Source organism: Crotalus tigris, unplaced genomic scaffold (genome assembly GCF_016545835.1).
Source record: "Crotalus tigris isolate CLP2741 ecotype Arizona unplaced genomic scaffold, ASM1654583v1 scf7180000017541.2806704, whole genome shotgun sequence".
Taxonomy (NCBI): domain Eukaryota; kingdom Metazoa; phylum Chordata; class Lepidosauria; order Squamata; family Viperidae; genus Crotalus; species Crotalus tigris.
Genome location: NW_024096462.1, coordinates 2071783 through 2089778, shown reverse-complemented (window position 1 = coordinate 2089778; position 17996 = coordinate 2071783). Strand labels below are relative to the sequence as shown.

The 17996-nt window shown below is 37.6% G+C and overlaps 1 protein-coding gene across 1 annotated transcript in view; it reads left to right on the top strand.

The window, feature by feature from the left end:
• The first annotated feature begins 911 nt into the window (after positions 1–911).
• Positions 912–17996, top strand: part of MICAL3 (microtubule associated monooxygenase, calponin and LIM domain containing 3) — a 217999-nt gene continuing 200914 nt past the window's right edge. The window contains exon 1 of the mRNA XM_039364504.1: positions 912–1284. The gene's annotated coding sequence lies outside the window, so the exon portion shown is untranslated. The remainder of the gene's footprint in view (positions 1285–17996) is intronic.

Here is a 17996-nt window from a genome sequence, read left to right as displayed (position 1 = left end):
AAAACCACCTATGAGACAGTTGGCAACCTAAAACATGTGTTTGTGTTTGTGTAAAACATAAACACATTTATGGAATAAACATTATTTGTCTGCATACAATTGCACTGATCTGGTGAAAAACTGGCATCTCTCCTTGCCTTAATATCCCAAATCTGGACCGAAAAAATGACTTCTGGTAAGACTTACCAATCAGAAATCTATTGTATAAATTACTCAATCTTTCAGTCTTTAATATCTTCCTGGGATTAAATAGAAGGCACGTGATGAGAATAATGAGTAACCTCTTTTCAGATTACTATACAGTAAAAGAATTTTACTTTCTTAAACTGGCAGGACCCTGTTAAAGAGGGAGGTAAAGTAAGGAGGAACTATGGCAGGCTTCTTAATGAGGGGAGACAATTCAGTGCTAAGCAGCTTATACAGCCAAGATGGAGTCAGCAATCCAATCCAGTCAAATTTATGAACCAGTAATTTTTGCCAATGGACAATGGGTTCTTCATTGGCGTGGAAATGACCTAATTTCAAACATACACAATGTATTAGAGACGTATGCGTAGAACTGCATTATTGTAACCTAATACTACTGAGAAATCTCACTACTGTCTGACACATATACCCAAATAATTATGCATAAAATTATTCTCCTCTAATCTTTAGATTTTAATTTTAGATACTTTCATTGTAAACATACAGATGGTTCATCGTATTTTTTTAAAAAAAATTATAAGGAATTTTTGTGTTATGTTCTAAAACTACACAAAATAGGGTAATGGCAGAAAAAAATGGTGTTCTGAAAATTGATACTTTTTTTAAAAAAAAAAGGCATATATGAATGGAAATGTCTCTGGTAGCCTCTCCCCATAACATACGCTACACAAAATGTGTGTCCTACCTTTGCATTTGCATCATTCTGCCATAGGGACCACATCTTGGTTGTCATGGCAACAGTGACGACCAGAAGCCTGCTGCATCATCACGCCATCTCCAGAAGACCCTAATAAGATGCTCACTGAAAGAGATGCGCATTGAAAATAGCAGATCGTTTCCTCCATTTCTCCAAACAGGGTTGAAGAAAGGAAATAGTATCTGTAAGCTTTCCAAAACAAAACAATTTAAAAAAAAAAAAAAAAAACTGTGCAGAGCTGGAGGCGCCAGAGAACAAAAAAAGGAATTTATGATGCTGGAGATTTACCAAGTCAGAGGCTGTTAAAACTATGAGCATGCTAGTTAATGGCAAGGTTTTAACCATGGAAAAGAAGAAAAGGACATCTTCATTCCTGTCCTGTAAGTATAAATCCTTCTTATATATATTCTAATAGATGTTATTTGCCTTGTTGGAACTGAAGTGTTGTTTTTAATGTAGGAAAGCAATGCAAATAAGGCTCTTTGTTAACTGGCTCAAGCAAGATATTCTAAGGGGTAGATTGAGGCATATTATCAGTGCTGTCAACTAACTGAATATGCCTTGGAGATTGTTACTTTAGAACAGGCTCCGATGTTTCTGTTGTTCTGGCGTAAATGTAAATGATGCTTTAAGGAACTTTGTTTTTCAAAAATGTCACTTTTGAAGTTTTCGTTTTTCTGTTGTTCACAGTTTGGTGTTTAATAAAAAAAAAAAAAAACAGTATAAAGAAATCGTCCAGGGATATTCACTCATTCAAATAAGCATGTATTACCCTAAAAGGATCTCTTAAAAGAGTGATTTAAGCAAAACTATAGATTTCTGGAAGCTGGTAATATGAATTACAATAGAGGGATAAATAAGAGTAAAAATACTGAGAAGTACAGAGACAACAACAAATATATAACATGGTAGATATATACAAATCTTATCAAAGCAATCCTTTACATGCTCTTTTTGATTTAAACCTTATCATTTCTATTGGAATCAGACCCCTAATATCTGCATTTTAAGTAAGGGCTCCAAAAGTTAAGATATGTATTACAAAATAATAGGGCGCAAACACAGCAGTGTTTATATCCAGGTAAATGTGAATACAATTATATTAAACATACTTTTACTACAGTATGAGGATGAAATATTGCAGACCTCTTTCAGGGAGAGATGGTTTCAAAATTTGTATAAAAACAAAATTGTTTTGGTACACATGTAATTGTTAACTGGTACCAAACAGAAGCTCATGATTTGACTTTGAGCAAGTTGTTGTCTCTCACTCCACTTTATCTCACAGGGTTACAGTGGGGGAAAAAGATTGCAGGAGAGATTGTTAGTTATATCTTGCATGACCCTTGTTACAGCTTCAGCAACAGCTGAGAAACAAGAAACGGGTCCTGTTAGAGTCCCTCTAAATTAAAACTATCTACTTGTCAATGCCTCTCCAGTAGGGTGACAAAATACAGAATCCTTTACTGTACCCTGAATAGCTATATAGGAGAGGGAATTTCAGCAAGTGTAGATTGCATGCTTGCCCTTCTGTTGCATCCAGCAGAAGTCAAAGGCAGGTTGCTAATTGGGAAGAATTAGTAGCTTCTTTTCCCACCCAGAATTAGAAGGCCACATTGGCAATAGCAAACATTCTTCTCTGAGAGTGGCAAGTTAGCTTGGGGAATGTAGAAGGGGTTGTGTTACCTTCTGCCCTTTAAATCACAGTGTCCCTTTTCATCACCTCCTGTGGTGTTTCATTCAGCTAATGGTAGGCTGAGCCCTAATATTTGACCACTTTAAGCTCCAATATCTCAGATAGATGTCTCTCATCACATCCTTCCTGCTCCTTTTAAATTGAAGATGCTAGAGACTAGACCTTCTATATGAGAAAAAAAAAGTTCTCCATAAACCTTCTTTTTAGGATTGATCAATTGATTGATCAATCACTCATGCATTATATGGAGGCTAAAACATATAAGGAACGGTTGCTGGAATTGGGTATGTTTAGTTTAGTGAAGACAAGGACGAGGGGGGACATGATAGCAGTGTTCCAATATCTCAGGGGCTGCCACAAAGAAGAGGGAGTCAAGCTATTCTCCAAAGCGCCTGAAGGCAGGACAAGAAGCAACGAATGGAAACTAATCAAGGAGAGAAGCAACCTAGAACTAAGGAGAAACTTCCTGACAGTTAGAACAATTAACCAGTGGAACAACCTGCTTCCAGAAGTGGTAAATGCTTCAACACTGGAAGTTTTTAAGAAGAGACTGGACAGCCATTTGTCTGAAATGGTATACGGTTTCCTGCCTGAGCAGGGGGTTGGACTAGATGACCTCCAAGGTCCTTTCCAACTTTATTGTTGTTGTTGTTGTTGTTATTATTACTGTTATTATTATATGATGCCACTGAAACTATAGATAGCTTTTCTCCAGGAAGATCTGTCCCCCAAACTACCCTTAAGTTCTTCCAAAAGTGCAGCCATCACCACTGTAATCTAATCTATCCTTGTTTCTGGTTGTACTCTTCTCATTCCTTCCACTTTTCCCTCTTTAAGGAAACTGGATTTTTACATTGTGTATTCAAAATATGATAATTTGAGCTTCATTGTTTGAGATTGTCCAGTGAGACTCTGGACTGATTTGTTGTTGTATCCATGGGGGAGCAGGGGAAGGTTAGCTATGTATACATTAATGATATAGTTAATTGTTATACTTTAATCAAAGTTCCATGCTAGTTAACTCCATCTAAATCCATAGAAGCCAGATTTTGTTTATTGGCAGCCCTAATTTGTATTACTTATCTGTGTTTAGACAGTTCAAGAGTAGCCCCTCAGCTCCATTTTTGTTCTCCTCCTCAGATGCCTCTGAAAAATGTTAATAGGTCTCAAAACAAGATTAATACAGTTTTAAAAGTTCCAAAAACCAAAGCAACTCTCCCAAAGATGGGGGGGGGGAATCTCAGCTCTGCTTACATTTATTTATTTATTTATGAGACTTATATACCGCTTTAAGTGCAAGCACTCTCTAAGCAGTGTACACCAGTAAGCAATGTATATATATTTTACATTACCCCCAACAATCTGGGTCCTCATTTTACCTACCTCAGAAGGATGGAAGGCTGAGTCAACCTTGAGCCGGTGAGATTTGAACCGCTGACCTGCTGAACACAGTCAGCTAAAGTGGCCTGCAGTACTGCACTCTAACTGCTGCGCCACCTGCCTGCTTGTTTTGTACCACAGTTCTACCCATTATGGTCTTCTCCACTCATAAAGTTAAAATATTGTCATCTTAACACAGCCCCAATTTAATAGAGCAGGAAAAAAGAAGAAGCACTTCTTGTGAAACGGAATTTATAGTCTTCAATGAAGGAAATTGCAGATCCAGATTACTACCACTGAGAAGGCCCTGAATATTTGTACATTACAGAGCTTCAAAAAATTTAATTAAGCAGTTTCTCTTGGAATTAGGCACTCACTTTTTCAACTTTGTGGAATCATGGAGCTTATATAACTTAACTTTTTGATCAGGGAATTTCATTATTTAGTCAGTTTGGCTGTCCCTAAACCAATGTTACTTTCCTTGTTCTTTTCTTTAGAACAAGCACTTGAGAATGATGCTCAATGAGGCGGCATTAGACATGGTTATTATAAGGCTATTACATTGTGGCTCTACTCTGCTGTCTAACAAGAAGTTTGGATGGACTCAAGAAGTTTGAGAGGAGAGCAGAATCTCTCCCAACAGAGAGAAAGAACAGAGCTGATTTTGGGTCCAGAATGAAAAAAAAAAGGCCCAGATGATCTTACCCTAATCAAATAACAAACTATCTACAAGAAAACAACCAAGTTTAGAAAGTAAGGGATTGGCTGACTCAGCTAGACAGACAAAGGAAAAGGTATGCACACATCTCCTCACAGTGCTAATGGAAGTCACGAGATGAAATTCTCTAAGCCCCATGAGCCAAAGCCACCCCCTCAGTGTTCAAGCAGTATAAAGACGTGTCTGTGTATGTGCTGGCATGGCCACAAGCCTAGCATGAAAGAATAATAGACATCAGAAATGTACATGAATTATTTGTACATCTTGCCTATCCTCACAGAAACCACCCCGGGTAACACTCTGCTGTCTCCTCCGGAGAATACAGCCCCCAGTAAACAAACACACACAGAGAAGTGAAACTCTGTTGAGATCATTCTGCAGTTCAACAACAGAGACTCTTGGAGGCTAGTTCTGGTTGAATTCTCCTAGCCTTCATTCATCACCGTTTTGTATTAATCATATTCATAGCCAACTGTTTCTTTAGGGTGCTTAGTTGTCCTGTTTATCTTCAGAATCTCTATTTGATCCCTCAGACAAACTAATCTAAGGGATTTTCACAGCTGAGCAGAGCTCTGAAGCCACATTCTAAGTCCAAGACAGTTGAATGTGTCATACACTGACCTAGTCACATGTCACATTAAACTAAAACAAGGTTCATTTGGTTTCGGCTAAGCATATACTGTGAATCCATCCATTGTGTCTTGGAAACCATCCTTCATCACTCAGCTTGTTCTGTGAATTCAGCCAATGTATAGTTTATTCATTAAACCCAGTTAAGAGAATCTTAGCTCATGTGAATTGAAAGGCAGATTTTGCAATGTAAAATATAAATAAAAGGAGTGGGAACAGGAAAACAAACCATTCAACACAACCCATTCACTCACTAGTCATACAGAGAATGTTTGAATGAAGAGAGAGAACATCAAGATGGTTAAAAGATGGCGGAAGAAAAAGCTCATAGATCTCTCTAAAAAGAGCAGTCTAATGTACATAGACCTCTGCAGATAGTCCATTCACAAGCAGCCACAAAATAGCACTCTACATTTCTTGGCATTTGCAGTACCGTAGTTCTTTTCTTCATTATTTCAGCTGTTAGGTCTGTAAAGGTAAAGCGGGCCTATCAGTTATCCTTGTTCTAGATCTCTATATCAGAGCCTTGAATCTGGCTCACTAGATAATTGACAGCCCAAGTTCCATCACTTGTAATGGGCAAAATCCTCTGGGTCCAGGGAAGGTTCTTCCAAGAGTGGGCAGGATGTAGCTTACTTTCAGTACAACACATAAAGGAGTATCTCTCCTCCCTAGTCAATCCTAGCCAAGATGGGTACAAGTTAAGGGAATTTAAGATAGTTCCTGACCTGTCTTGGATGATGTCCGTTATACTATCTATTTACAGATAATAACAAACGTATTTTGCTCTCTAGTATTTAGGAAGAGTTGTTGTTGTTCAGTCACTAAGTTGTGGTCCGACTCTTTGCAACACCATGGCCCATAGCATGCCAGGCTCCCCTGTCCTCCACCGTCTCCTGGAGTTTGCCCAAATTCATGTTCATTGCATCGATGACACTATCTAATTATCTCATCCTCTGCCATCCCCTTTTGCTTTCAATCATTCCCAACATCAGGGTCTTTTCCAATGAGTCCTCCCTTCCAAAGAATTTGAGCTTCAGCTTCAGCATCTATGCTTCCAAAGAACAGTCAGGATTTCCTTTAGGGTTGACTGGTTTGATCTCTTTGCATTGAAAGGGACTTTCAAGTGTCTTCTCTAGCACGGCAATTTGAAAACATCAATTCTTCGGCACTCAGCCTTCCTTGTGATCCAACTCTCACAGCCATACCTTTCTCCTGGGATTTAGGAAGAGTACAGCAGTGTAAATCTAATCAGATATTTTTCTCTAACAAGTCCATCTTATGACAACCAGGAGCCTTGGAACATTCCACTGTTAAAATGATTTTCCAGATAAAATATTCATATTCCGTAGTGTATTTTAATTCATCAAATGAGAATCACTGCCATACTTGTAGTGGAATATTGTATTACAATATTATTTTGTAAATGTGAAGTAAGTTAAATACAAAATAATCAAACATTAAAGCAGGAAAAGGGAGGACATGAAATATTTGATTTAGCATACAAGATTGGACTACAATGAATTACTTAGAGGCTAACTAGGTTTGGAAAAGAGAGACTTTTGTAAAACAAAAGAAGACCATCACTTGGGGTAAGGGGGTAAGACAGCGGTGGGATTCAAATATGGGAACAACTGGTTCTCTGTGTGGATGCCGCTTCCGGAAGTCCATTCTGGCCCGGGCAACAAAAAATTAGTTACTGGTTCTGCCGAACTGGTACAAACTGGCTGAATCCCACTACTGGGGTAAGGTATCCCAAAAGAGACTTGAAATGTTGCCAAATTCAGCAGACATTACATGCAAAAAAAAAAAAAAACGCCTTTTAGTATTCCTAAATGCTTCCCAGCTCTCTGTTTACAGCAGTGAGATACTTTGAAATGCAGTATAACAGTTATCTCTAAAAACAAGATCACAGGTGTTGCCTACAGTGCATTTAATGCATAGATGTATTTCATAACATCTGAGTTTATTTACAAATATTAACATACGTGGCATCAAGTCTCACGAGTAAATCTAGTCTTCTCAACGATTCCTGAGAAAAATAAACTGGACTGAGACATATAAATGTGTATCAGCCCCCAGAGGTTAATATATCTTTAATAACTGCCCCTCAAACTTTAATGCGTTTGATTCTGCTTGTTGTTTACAAATAAGGAAAACCCGGCCTGCTGAATTTGCTTGGCATGCAACTATTAAAGGGACAGTCTCAGGCAGCGCTAAAGGGAATGATCTCATTGTACATTGTTTGCCTTGAAAATGCTTCAGTTCTGAAAGTCTTGATGGCCCCAAATGTATTGTAGATATATGTTTGGGACTAAAGCATAATGCAGCCAACTATCATGAAAACAGCTTTGATCATTATTATTAGATTACTGCACTCTGAGTTTTCCAGAAAGTAAAGCTATTAGTGTATATCCACCTAAACTATTGTGTAAATACATGCAAACCAGTGTGTGTATTCATAGAAGCCATCATATGCTTCATTTTCATTGCTACCTATATTAATTACATATTTATCACCTAGACCAGTGGTGGCAAACCTACGGCTTGCGTGCCAGAGGCGGCACTCAGAGCCCTCTCTGTGGGCATGCGCACAATGCCCCAGAGATGGCAACCATCCCTCTTCAACCAGCCGCCTGCTAACTCACCAAGGTCCCACATGGTTGGATGCATCCCAACATGGCTGGTTTCCCTCCCCCCCGTCCCATCCCTCTTGACCTCACATGCTGTCCTTTTCCCGGGCACGACCCACTGCATCACCTCCTCAGCTGTCGGCCAGCCGTCAGCTCAAAGGCGGCTTCTCTGAACCCCTGCCTCACCTTGCCCTGTGACAATGGCACCCCCGCCCTGCCTCACCTTGCCTCGTCTCACCCCACAGGACGAGCCTCCTGCCCACCGCCCCACTTGCCAGAGACCCCCTGGATCTCCCCCAGCCCTGCCCATCCCCCACAGGCATCCCTCCCCACGAGCAACATCAAGGTGACCACACCCACCTTAGCCACACCCACCCAGTCTGCCATGACCACCACAACCACGCCCACCTGGCACCCAGCAATAAATAAGTGAGTTTTGGGTTGCAGTTTGGGCACTCGGTCTCTAAAAGGTTCGCCATCATTGACCTAGACAATAAATTGAGTAAATCACAGGTGTTTCTCTTTACTAACTGTGTTCCTTTGTTTTTATTCCTAGTTAACATAATCATAAGAGCCAGTTGGGTGCAATGGTTAAAGCATTGGGCTATAAACTGGGGACTGTGAGTTCTAGTCCCAGCTTAGGCATGAAGCCAACTGGGTAACCGTGGGCTAGTCACTTTCTCTCAGCCCTAGGAAGGATGCAAAGGCAAACCACTTCTGAAAAAAAAATTGCCAAGAAAACTGCAGGGACCTGTCCAGGTGGTCTTAAATATTGGACATGACTAAATGGAGGAAAAAAAAATATACATAATCAAGACTTTCTCAATCAATTTCTTCAGAGTCACACAACACACTGAATCATAAACACACAACATGGGCAATGCCTCAAAATGTAGATGGTTAATTTTAGCATATTGTGTCAACAGAACCATAGCGCTATTTTACAACTTGAGGTCTTCTAAATGAACTTCACCTTCCATAATTCCCAACCAGCATTTGCCATATTCTCTGCAAATAGTGGGAACCGAAGTTTTGACACATCTGGAAGATATTAGGTTGGAGGAGGTTAAGGCCAGAGACCATTAATTCCTCTGCTAAAAAGGATTAAAGTTTAGGTAAAGCCCAGATGACTGGGTTTTTTTTTAAGTAGCTAATTGTATGGATCATTTAAAAGAGCAGAAAAAAAAGCTGTAACTTCCTTTTTAAGTAAAACAGAGCTAGAGATAGCTTAGGTGGCCAGGAGTGCCTTTTTATTATTATTATTATTTTTAGATTTTTAAAGCTTCTCTTATATATGTAATATTTCTAAATTAAAAAAGAATTTGAAGCTAATTGAAAACTGAAAATTTAAGAATATTATTACCTCAGTGTATCTGTTCTCACTCAGAAGATTTTTTAAACTACAAATGGATTGTCATTTCTATTAAAAAGGTAACTGGGTTCTTTAAAACTCATAATAATGCTTGTTTAAATCTTGTTAAAATCTTCATTTTATTGTAATTTAATATCTTTGCTCAGGGGTTTCCTTTTATCACTTTTGCGACTGGTCAGCTGAAATATGGCTACTTTGTAGCTCAGTCTATTGCAAAATCTCAACTAGTATGCTAATGTTGTATGAATCATTGCAGTCAGTTTGATTAAATAAATCATGATCAGCTAACAATGGATAAGATCCCCCGAATAATTTTTTAGCTTTATATTGATACCATTGTGTGGAATAGCCCTCTCTCACATTCCCCTGGGTAAAATTTATGGATTCTTTCTTAACTGAACTTCACTTCAGTTTTTCACATACTTTTTGGATGATAAAACAGGTCTAATTTTCTGCTCTATCAAAATATGCAGTAACTATGAACATTTTCAGATTAACAAAGGCAGTGGGAGGTGAATAAATGAATTATTGTTATTGTTATTGTTATAGTAAAGTTGGAAGGGACCTTGGAGGTCATCTAGTCCAACCCCCCGCTCAGGCAGGAAACCCTATACTATTTCAGACAAATGGCTGTCCAGTTTCTTCTTAAAAACTTGCAGTGTTGGAGCATTCACAGCTTCTGGAGGCAGGTTGTTCCACTGATTAATTGTTCTAACTGTCTGGAAGTTTCTGGTTAATTCTAGTTGCTTCTCTCCTTGATTAGTTTCCATCCGTTGCTTCTTGTCCTGCGTTCAGGTGCTTTGGAAAATAGCTTGACTCTCTTTTCTTTTGGCAACCCCTGAGATATTGGAACACTGCTATCATGTCCCCCCTCATCCTTCTTTTCATTAGACTAGACATTCCCAATTGCTCTTTGTAACATGGTTTAAGTCAAGGTTAAGAAACACTGCTCTATACATAATATGAAATTATCTTTCATTTGATTTTCTTTTTTTAATTTGTTTTTTATGTTAAAATGTCAATTTAGTCAATGGGATTTCTGTATTGTAGTCTGACGTATGCATCCTACTAATGAATCATTATCTTCCTGTTTTTGAATATAGCTTTATAGTTTAATGACTCACTTCATAACCAAGAATATCATGGATATGTTCAGCTTGCTTTTCAGTTCTAAAAAAATTTCTCAGAGGTTAAAAATATTTTACTTTGCTTTCCTGACTATAAAACAAGGAATATTTGTTGTTACCTGTACTCTCCCAATCTAAGTCTCTTAAAATAGATTTTTAATATACCCAGGAGGAACCTTGGCTATTATGATAGATTATGAAAATGAAAGCATAACTAGGGTACTGCAAAAGGGGGGCAAATAAGTACAGTATAAGTAGGAGACATATATACCTGTGTAATTTTAAAAAATGACCAGATTATAACAAATTTTCCAATCCTGAAATTAAGCACACAAGTCATGCATCTTAAAGTTGTAAATATGTTAACAAGTTACTTAGAATAAATCCAAAGATTAAGCTGTGAAACCTAACAGAGTTGAATAAATATTGTTCTGAACAAAGAACTGAATCTGCTGAAAACAAGCAAGAGGTATTATGCAAATAAATCACATCTGGTTCTATTTATGTTTCAAAAATGAAAAAAAAAAGATTCAAAAATAAGTAGAGTTTTAGTTATTGTTTTCCTTAGCCTGTTTCTGCAAGGTGGGGGGGGATGACTGTCTCAAATACAGATTTGTAATATTTATATAGCAGAAGGAATTTCAGAAAGTGTGTCTATAGTATGTGTGTATGTGTAATTGTTATTCCCACAGCCCACAGATTTGCTCTTTGTAACATGGTTTAAGCCTCTACCAGGGGTTCTCAACCTTGGCAACTTTAAGACTTGTGAACTTCAACTCCCAGAATTCTTCAGCCAGCAAGCTGGCTGAGGAATTCTGGGAGTTGAAGTCCACAAATCTTAAAGTTGCCAAGGTTGAGAACCCCTGCACGGTCTATACCAAGATTTCTCAACCTTGGCAATTTTAAGATGTGTGGCCTTCAACTCCTAGAATTCCTAAATCAGCCATATTGGCTGGACAATTCTAGGAGTTGAATGTTCACATATCTTAAAGTTGTCAAGGTTAAGAAATCCTGCTCTATTCAACATAATATGAAGTTATCTTTCATTTGGTTTTCCTTTTTCATTTGTGTTTTATGTTAAAATGTCATTTTACTCAATGGGGTTTCCTTATTGTAGCCTGACATATGCATCCTACCAATGAATCATTCAATATTTTCCTGTTTTTGAATATGGCTTTATAGTATAATGATTCACTTCATAACAAAGAATATCACAGAAAGCTATTTTAAATGTTCAGCTTGCTTTTCAGTACTGAAAATATTTCTCAGCCATTCTAATGAGTCTCATGGCAACTCGATAAAACACATAAAGACCTTTTCCTAGATTGTTTAGTATTTTCTAATTCTGAGTATTATTGATGAATCTTGATGAGTTCTTAGCTTTAGTTGAAAGAAATTAAGCAGGTTGCAGTACAGATTTTGTCGTTTAGAATCAATACAATTTGGAGGAGAAATATCAGTAACCAGGTCGAGGTTAGGGTCAAAATAACTGCCCAGAGTCATTGGGAGTCAGATGGTGTAGAAATTAAATAAATAATCGAAATGGCAGCCTCAATTGCAGGTGTGAAGTGATGCAGGTAAAATTGGGGCAAGGCTTCTATATCATGGCTGACGTATTGACTTTTTTTAACCTCTCCTTCTGTGGATACTTTTATTAAAGACTAGTCTAGCTCTCTGCGTTCAAAATGTCAGACACAGAGCAATGGGAGACAACACCAATGAAAGTAAATATGGGCTAAAATTCGTTCCATATTAAACACATTGGAAGGCATCATGGGAAAAATGGAAGGAAGAAGAATTTGGGATGCAATTTGGAAAGGAGGGTTTCCAAAAGAGGGCAAAACTGTTTTCTTGGACTTCAGGTGCAGATGAGATTTGTAAAATGAATTAAATGCCCTACTTTATAGACCTGGCAACTGGTCTTAGTGCCTTTGTAGATGTTGAAATACATTGTTCTATACACTGTGCAAAGCATTTCTTTCTTTTAAAGTGTGATAAATGATCACCTCTAATTATAAGATAGTAAAGATTTAAACCTAGCTACATAGGGAACAGGGGAACAGGTCTTGTTCTGGCAGGGACCTGTTCACCTGCATGCTTACAGACACAGCCATAATTGCTTAGAACAAAAGGTCCCAGTCCCAAGAAAATGGGGCTATAGAATGGAAGTCAAGCTTTCCTAATTTATCACTCTTCCAATGTGATGGACTGTATCTCCCATTAATTCCCAAACAATGCAATTCATGGTTATGTCGGTTATGAATTATGGGAATTGTTTTCCAGCACAAGGAGAGGCTACCTTATTCAATCGCAAATCTCACTGACTGACTTCTTAGCAAAGGACTCTGTTTCAACCCAATTAATTATACGTGGTTGGAATGAGGATAAAATGAAGGGAAACTGTACTTGCTGAATTCCTAAAAGAAATGTTAAATCAATAATTACTAAAGAAATAAGCAGTCCAATATCTGCTGTGGGGAAAAGTTTCAGATCTTGTAGGCTAATCATTGTTGGGCAATTTTGAAGTTAACACCACTGAAAAAAGTACTGTAAGCTGCAGGGCTATATATATAGTATAAATGTTAATCAAATTAAAACTAATTCTGGTATATCAGTATTTAGGATACCAAAAACATATCTTTCTTTCATGGCTTTGGATTGTTCCTATGGAAAAATTAATGTATATTTAAAAACAAATCAAAGCTTGTCAGAGCATGGAAATATTAAGTACATTGGCAGAAGCTCAGTCTGCGATTAAGTTCAAATAATACATCAGAACATAATATCCTTTGTTTGGTGTTGACTGGTACTTTGTTTAAACCACCCATTTTGATTATTAAAATGTGCATTATGGCTCAGGAATTTTGGGAGTTGAAGTCCACAGGTCGTAAAGTTGCCATAGTTGCCTGCCCCTGGCTTAGTGTATTCATAGCCAAGCTGTTGTGATTTATTCGGTAAAATACATTTTGCTGCACAATGGTTGTCTGAATACGTACTCAATCTTTGGCTTAAGATACTGCATGAATTCAGGACAGGTTTTATCCCTGATATTGTCAAACCCATAGAAGCATTTAAATTTATAACCAAAAGAGCTAAAAAAAAAACCCTTTCAGTGTTCTCTTTTTGTTCCATAGAGAATTACAATCTGATTAAATCTTATTTTAGCATTTTGATCCCTGTAGTTTATCAGCAAGCTAGATAGTACCGCTTGTTTCTTAAGAGGCAGTGATATGTATCTTTCTCAATTAAAATAATGAAGGGCTCCTTCGGGAAAGGAGTAGTATAAAAATAAACTAAATATTAATGCTAAAATGAATGTGTATAGGTTGTAAAGATAGGGTTTATAATTGACAACTGTAACTTGCAATAAAACATTGGAATTTTATTTTACTGTTTGGCCACATTCCTTTCCATTCCACCCCCAGCTCCACCACAAGTCAATCAACAGTTTGTGGCTACTGATGATGATCTCTTCCAAGTTTGTTGTTGTTGGTGGGGATGTTCTAAAAATATTTTCTGCCTCCTCCTCCAGATCTGCTGATACCGCTGTCTTTTGGATGGGTGGTTTATTTTTGGCTACATGTACAAGGCATTGGCCATGTTGAGATCAGAAACACAAAGGGAATCATGAGAGTGGTCTTCTTAGGCCAGAAATTGACAATTGAAGGGAACAAGGTTCTCTTTGGATGGACACTTAAAGCTGCCTAAACATAATGGTTGAATTGCTTTTATGTGACCAAATGGTAAAATGATGTCTCCTTAGGGTCAGTCTAGTAATTCCAGGGATGTCACCATGCAGTTTAATAGGTAGTATGGAAATGTCTTGCTTTCTGTTGGAATAATGTTTCCAACTTCCCTGTTGGAGGTGCCCCCACCAGGCTGGGTTCCCTCACTAGGCCCGCTTAGTTTCCAGGCTCAGACAGGAAGTACGTGGATGTCACTTCTGGAAGTCCATTCTAGGCCTCGGAGGCCCAGGCCTGCATCCACGCAGAGAACTGGATGTTCATATATTTGAATCCCACCACTGGGCAAAACCCACTTAACAAATTTCCCACTTAGTAGTATAAATTTTGGGCTCAATTATGGTCATAAATCGAGGATTACCTGTAGGCTTTTAGCCCCTCAAAAACTTAGACACTTCTACCTGTTGTATGCCAACCATTGTTAGCAATCTTCAGTACATGTGCCATGATTTACATGGAATCTCTTAAAATAGAGGATGCCTTGAAAATACTTGGGTTTACAGATTATAGACCTAGAAGCATGCACTTAGCCTTGATTTCTTTATAATCACAAATGCTAATATGAAGTTGGAAGTCATAGAAGTTTATTCTTGTTTTGAAAGTCATTCTATTTTTCCTCCAGAAATGTTTCACAGCTTCACAGAAATGTTTATTGTTTTTGACTCTGCAGATTAACATTCAGAACATTAGTTCTGAAACATATCACTATAAGAAGGGGCATTAGTGAAATCATGAATCCCAAAAATAAATTGATTTCTCTTCCAATTCATTCTTAAAATTTAATATAATTGGTGTATCAAAATTCAGGAGACTTGCCCAGGCAAATGTAAACAAACTGTGACTTGGATGATGAAAATAGAGGGATTCCCACAATTAAATGGATTACTATCTGTCATGAAGGAATCCTTGTTAGTCTTAACACAATAATCCATTATGCTGGGTGTTTATAATTTGACAGCAGTTAAGTTTTTGTCTTTCTCCTTAGTTTTTGCTTGTTTTCCCCCCTTCACTGAATAGATAAATGTAAGCGAGACAGCTCTGTGGTGTTTATGAGCAAGAAAAGGCTGGACCAGCAGGGAACCTGAGGACAATTACGTTGGTTCATAAGAGAAAGAAAAATCTGCAGTTGGACAATGTATTTATTAGGCTGTTGAAGAGTTCTAAATCTTGCACATTTTGTGGCAGTTTGATTGTTGTTGAACAAGAGTGCCAAGTGGCTCATTTGTGCAAATTTATCAGTTGATTTTGAGAAACAGAGTGAGTAATCGTAAAAAGAAATATAAAGTAAGGGTAAATTGCAGCAATTTATACAACAATGTAAATTGTGTAGAGATTATTCTGGTCTTTTATGGAAGATTAATGTATTTATTGATGTCCACTTAGAAGACCATAGTGCTCGTGACAGTGGAGCATGGGTCTAAATCCCGATAGGAAAAGATCTAATTCTCAATCATATTTTTAATTTGGGTTTCCTGTGACTTTATTTAGCTGTATATATTTGCTCTACTTTGTCTCCAAGACAAATAAAGTGCCACGTGTGATACTGATCCTCACATAATCCCCCAAAATAGGTCATGCTGAAATTTTGTGATGGTTTAAAGTGGGGGTCTTCAAACTCAGCCCTTTTATGACTTGTGGACTTCAATTCCCAGAATTCCTTAGCCATGCAAGCTGGCTGAGGAATTCTGGGAATTGAAGTCCACAAGTCATAAAGGGGCCAAGTTTGAAGAGCCCTGGTTTAAAGTAAATCAATGAAAGAGTGAAGTTCTTTCTCAATCCTGTTCTTATTCTTTAATCTAGTCTAGGTTCAGCATACATTCACAGTACCAAATACTTGGGTAATTTATAATTTAGCTGGGTGGGTGAATCAGGCCACCCTGTTAAATCATATAGTTATTTGATGAAGGGTATCATGTGAACATAGACAATTGTGCACTTTTAAAATTGGGATTTATAAGTTAATATGTTGTATGAACCCAATCACTGCTAAAGACCTAATAATACGTTGAACAATGAACATACAATCACAATGGCTGGATCCACAGAATACAATGAGCCAAAAACCTAATAAATTACATTATGACTTTATGTGAATCAGTTTTAGGCTTCTACGTGCAGTTGGAGCCACTAGACATTTCTAGCATGGATACAAAACAATCTGAACTTCTCTAGTACACTGTCATAAAAGATGCTGGGTTTTTTCTGAGAAACCAAAAAATAAATACTATACCTTGTAGTGATGGTTGAGTCTACCTTCCACTACTGTAGAGTGTGAATGTATTCATAAAAAGCTATGAAAAATGATGCCGATAACCCATTCGTAGGATTAAGCCAAAATTTGAGTTTAAGAGCAAGACTGATCTGTGTTTAACTGTCTAAATTTGAAGATGTATGGATATGCATGGTGGCATGAAGAATTCTGGGAGTTGAAACTACCAAGTTGAGAAGCACAGCTCTGAAGAAAATTGCTTTGGTCTTTATTAGTGTTTTATGGTGATAATAAATAGATGAGAAGGACAAAGAAATCCTAGTTCCATCATCCTGCATCCTCAATCAGTAAGGCTAATGTGTGTTTTCCTAGCTGTGAAAACATTATTTACATGGTCTTTTTCTCCTCTTTTTCTCCTCCCTCTTCCAACACACAATTTCCATCTCTTTCTCCAGCATGTCTTTTACTGTAAATCTGACATTTCACAGCAAGTGGTCAAGAATGTGGATGTTGACGCCCAAAATCCTGGGATTAATTACACAATTATGCAGCAGTCTGGTCACAAATCACTCAGAATGGAACAATGGGAACTAAAGTAATTTACAACCATGATTGTATTGCAGAATTGATCTAGGTATCGTAAGTGTGATTAAATGCAACCCGCTGGAATCTTCTGCTCCTCGTAATGGCCAGTATATATAGAATAGCATGCTGTGATATTATGGAGAATATGTGTATTACTTCAGCCAATTGCAACATCTGTTAATGCTGTGGGAACTCTTTCACAATCAGTGTAATTCACATATTAAGCTACTCTACAAGCCCCTATTATAAGTAATATGATATATTTTCCCACTGGCTTTGATGCTGCAATTGGAGAGACTAGCTATAAAAGATGAGGAGAAAAAGTGGACACTGACGTTTCATTCCAAAGCATACATGTGTATGTGAGTGTGTGTTTGTGTGCATGTGTGTGTTCAGATATTCTTCTTAACCTTTCTTTTTCAAGATGCTTGTTTTCAATAGTTAGAATAGAATGGAATAGAATAGAATATTCTTTATTGTCCAAGTGTGATTAGACACACAAGGAATTTGTCTCTGATGCATAAACAAAGATCATAATAACAAAGTATTAATAAATAATGATACCAATAAAAGAAGGTAATGGAACAAGTGAGAATATATGGGTAAATAGACATAAAACTGACTTGTGGGATTAGGTGTTCAATAGAGTGATGGCATGAGGAAAAAAACTTGTGGCTAGTGTTTTGGCATGCAATGTCCTGAAGCAGCGTCCCAAGGGGAGGAGTTGAAACAGATTACGTCCAGGAATGTACATTTACTGACTACTTAATTACTGCATTGGGAGTGTGTACTGCAAAAATGAGAACTAGGACCCATTTCTGATGTTTCCCTGGAGTTTGCGGATAAGATGTAAAACATAACGTTAGTTGTGACCTTGGAAAATGAGCACAAGTCTCTTGAGTTTGGTTTGGGTTTTTTTTTTTTTTTTGACGGATGTTTACGGGATTATCTGTCTACGCATCACAGCAAAATTGTATGTAACGTGCATTTCAATTAAGA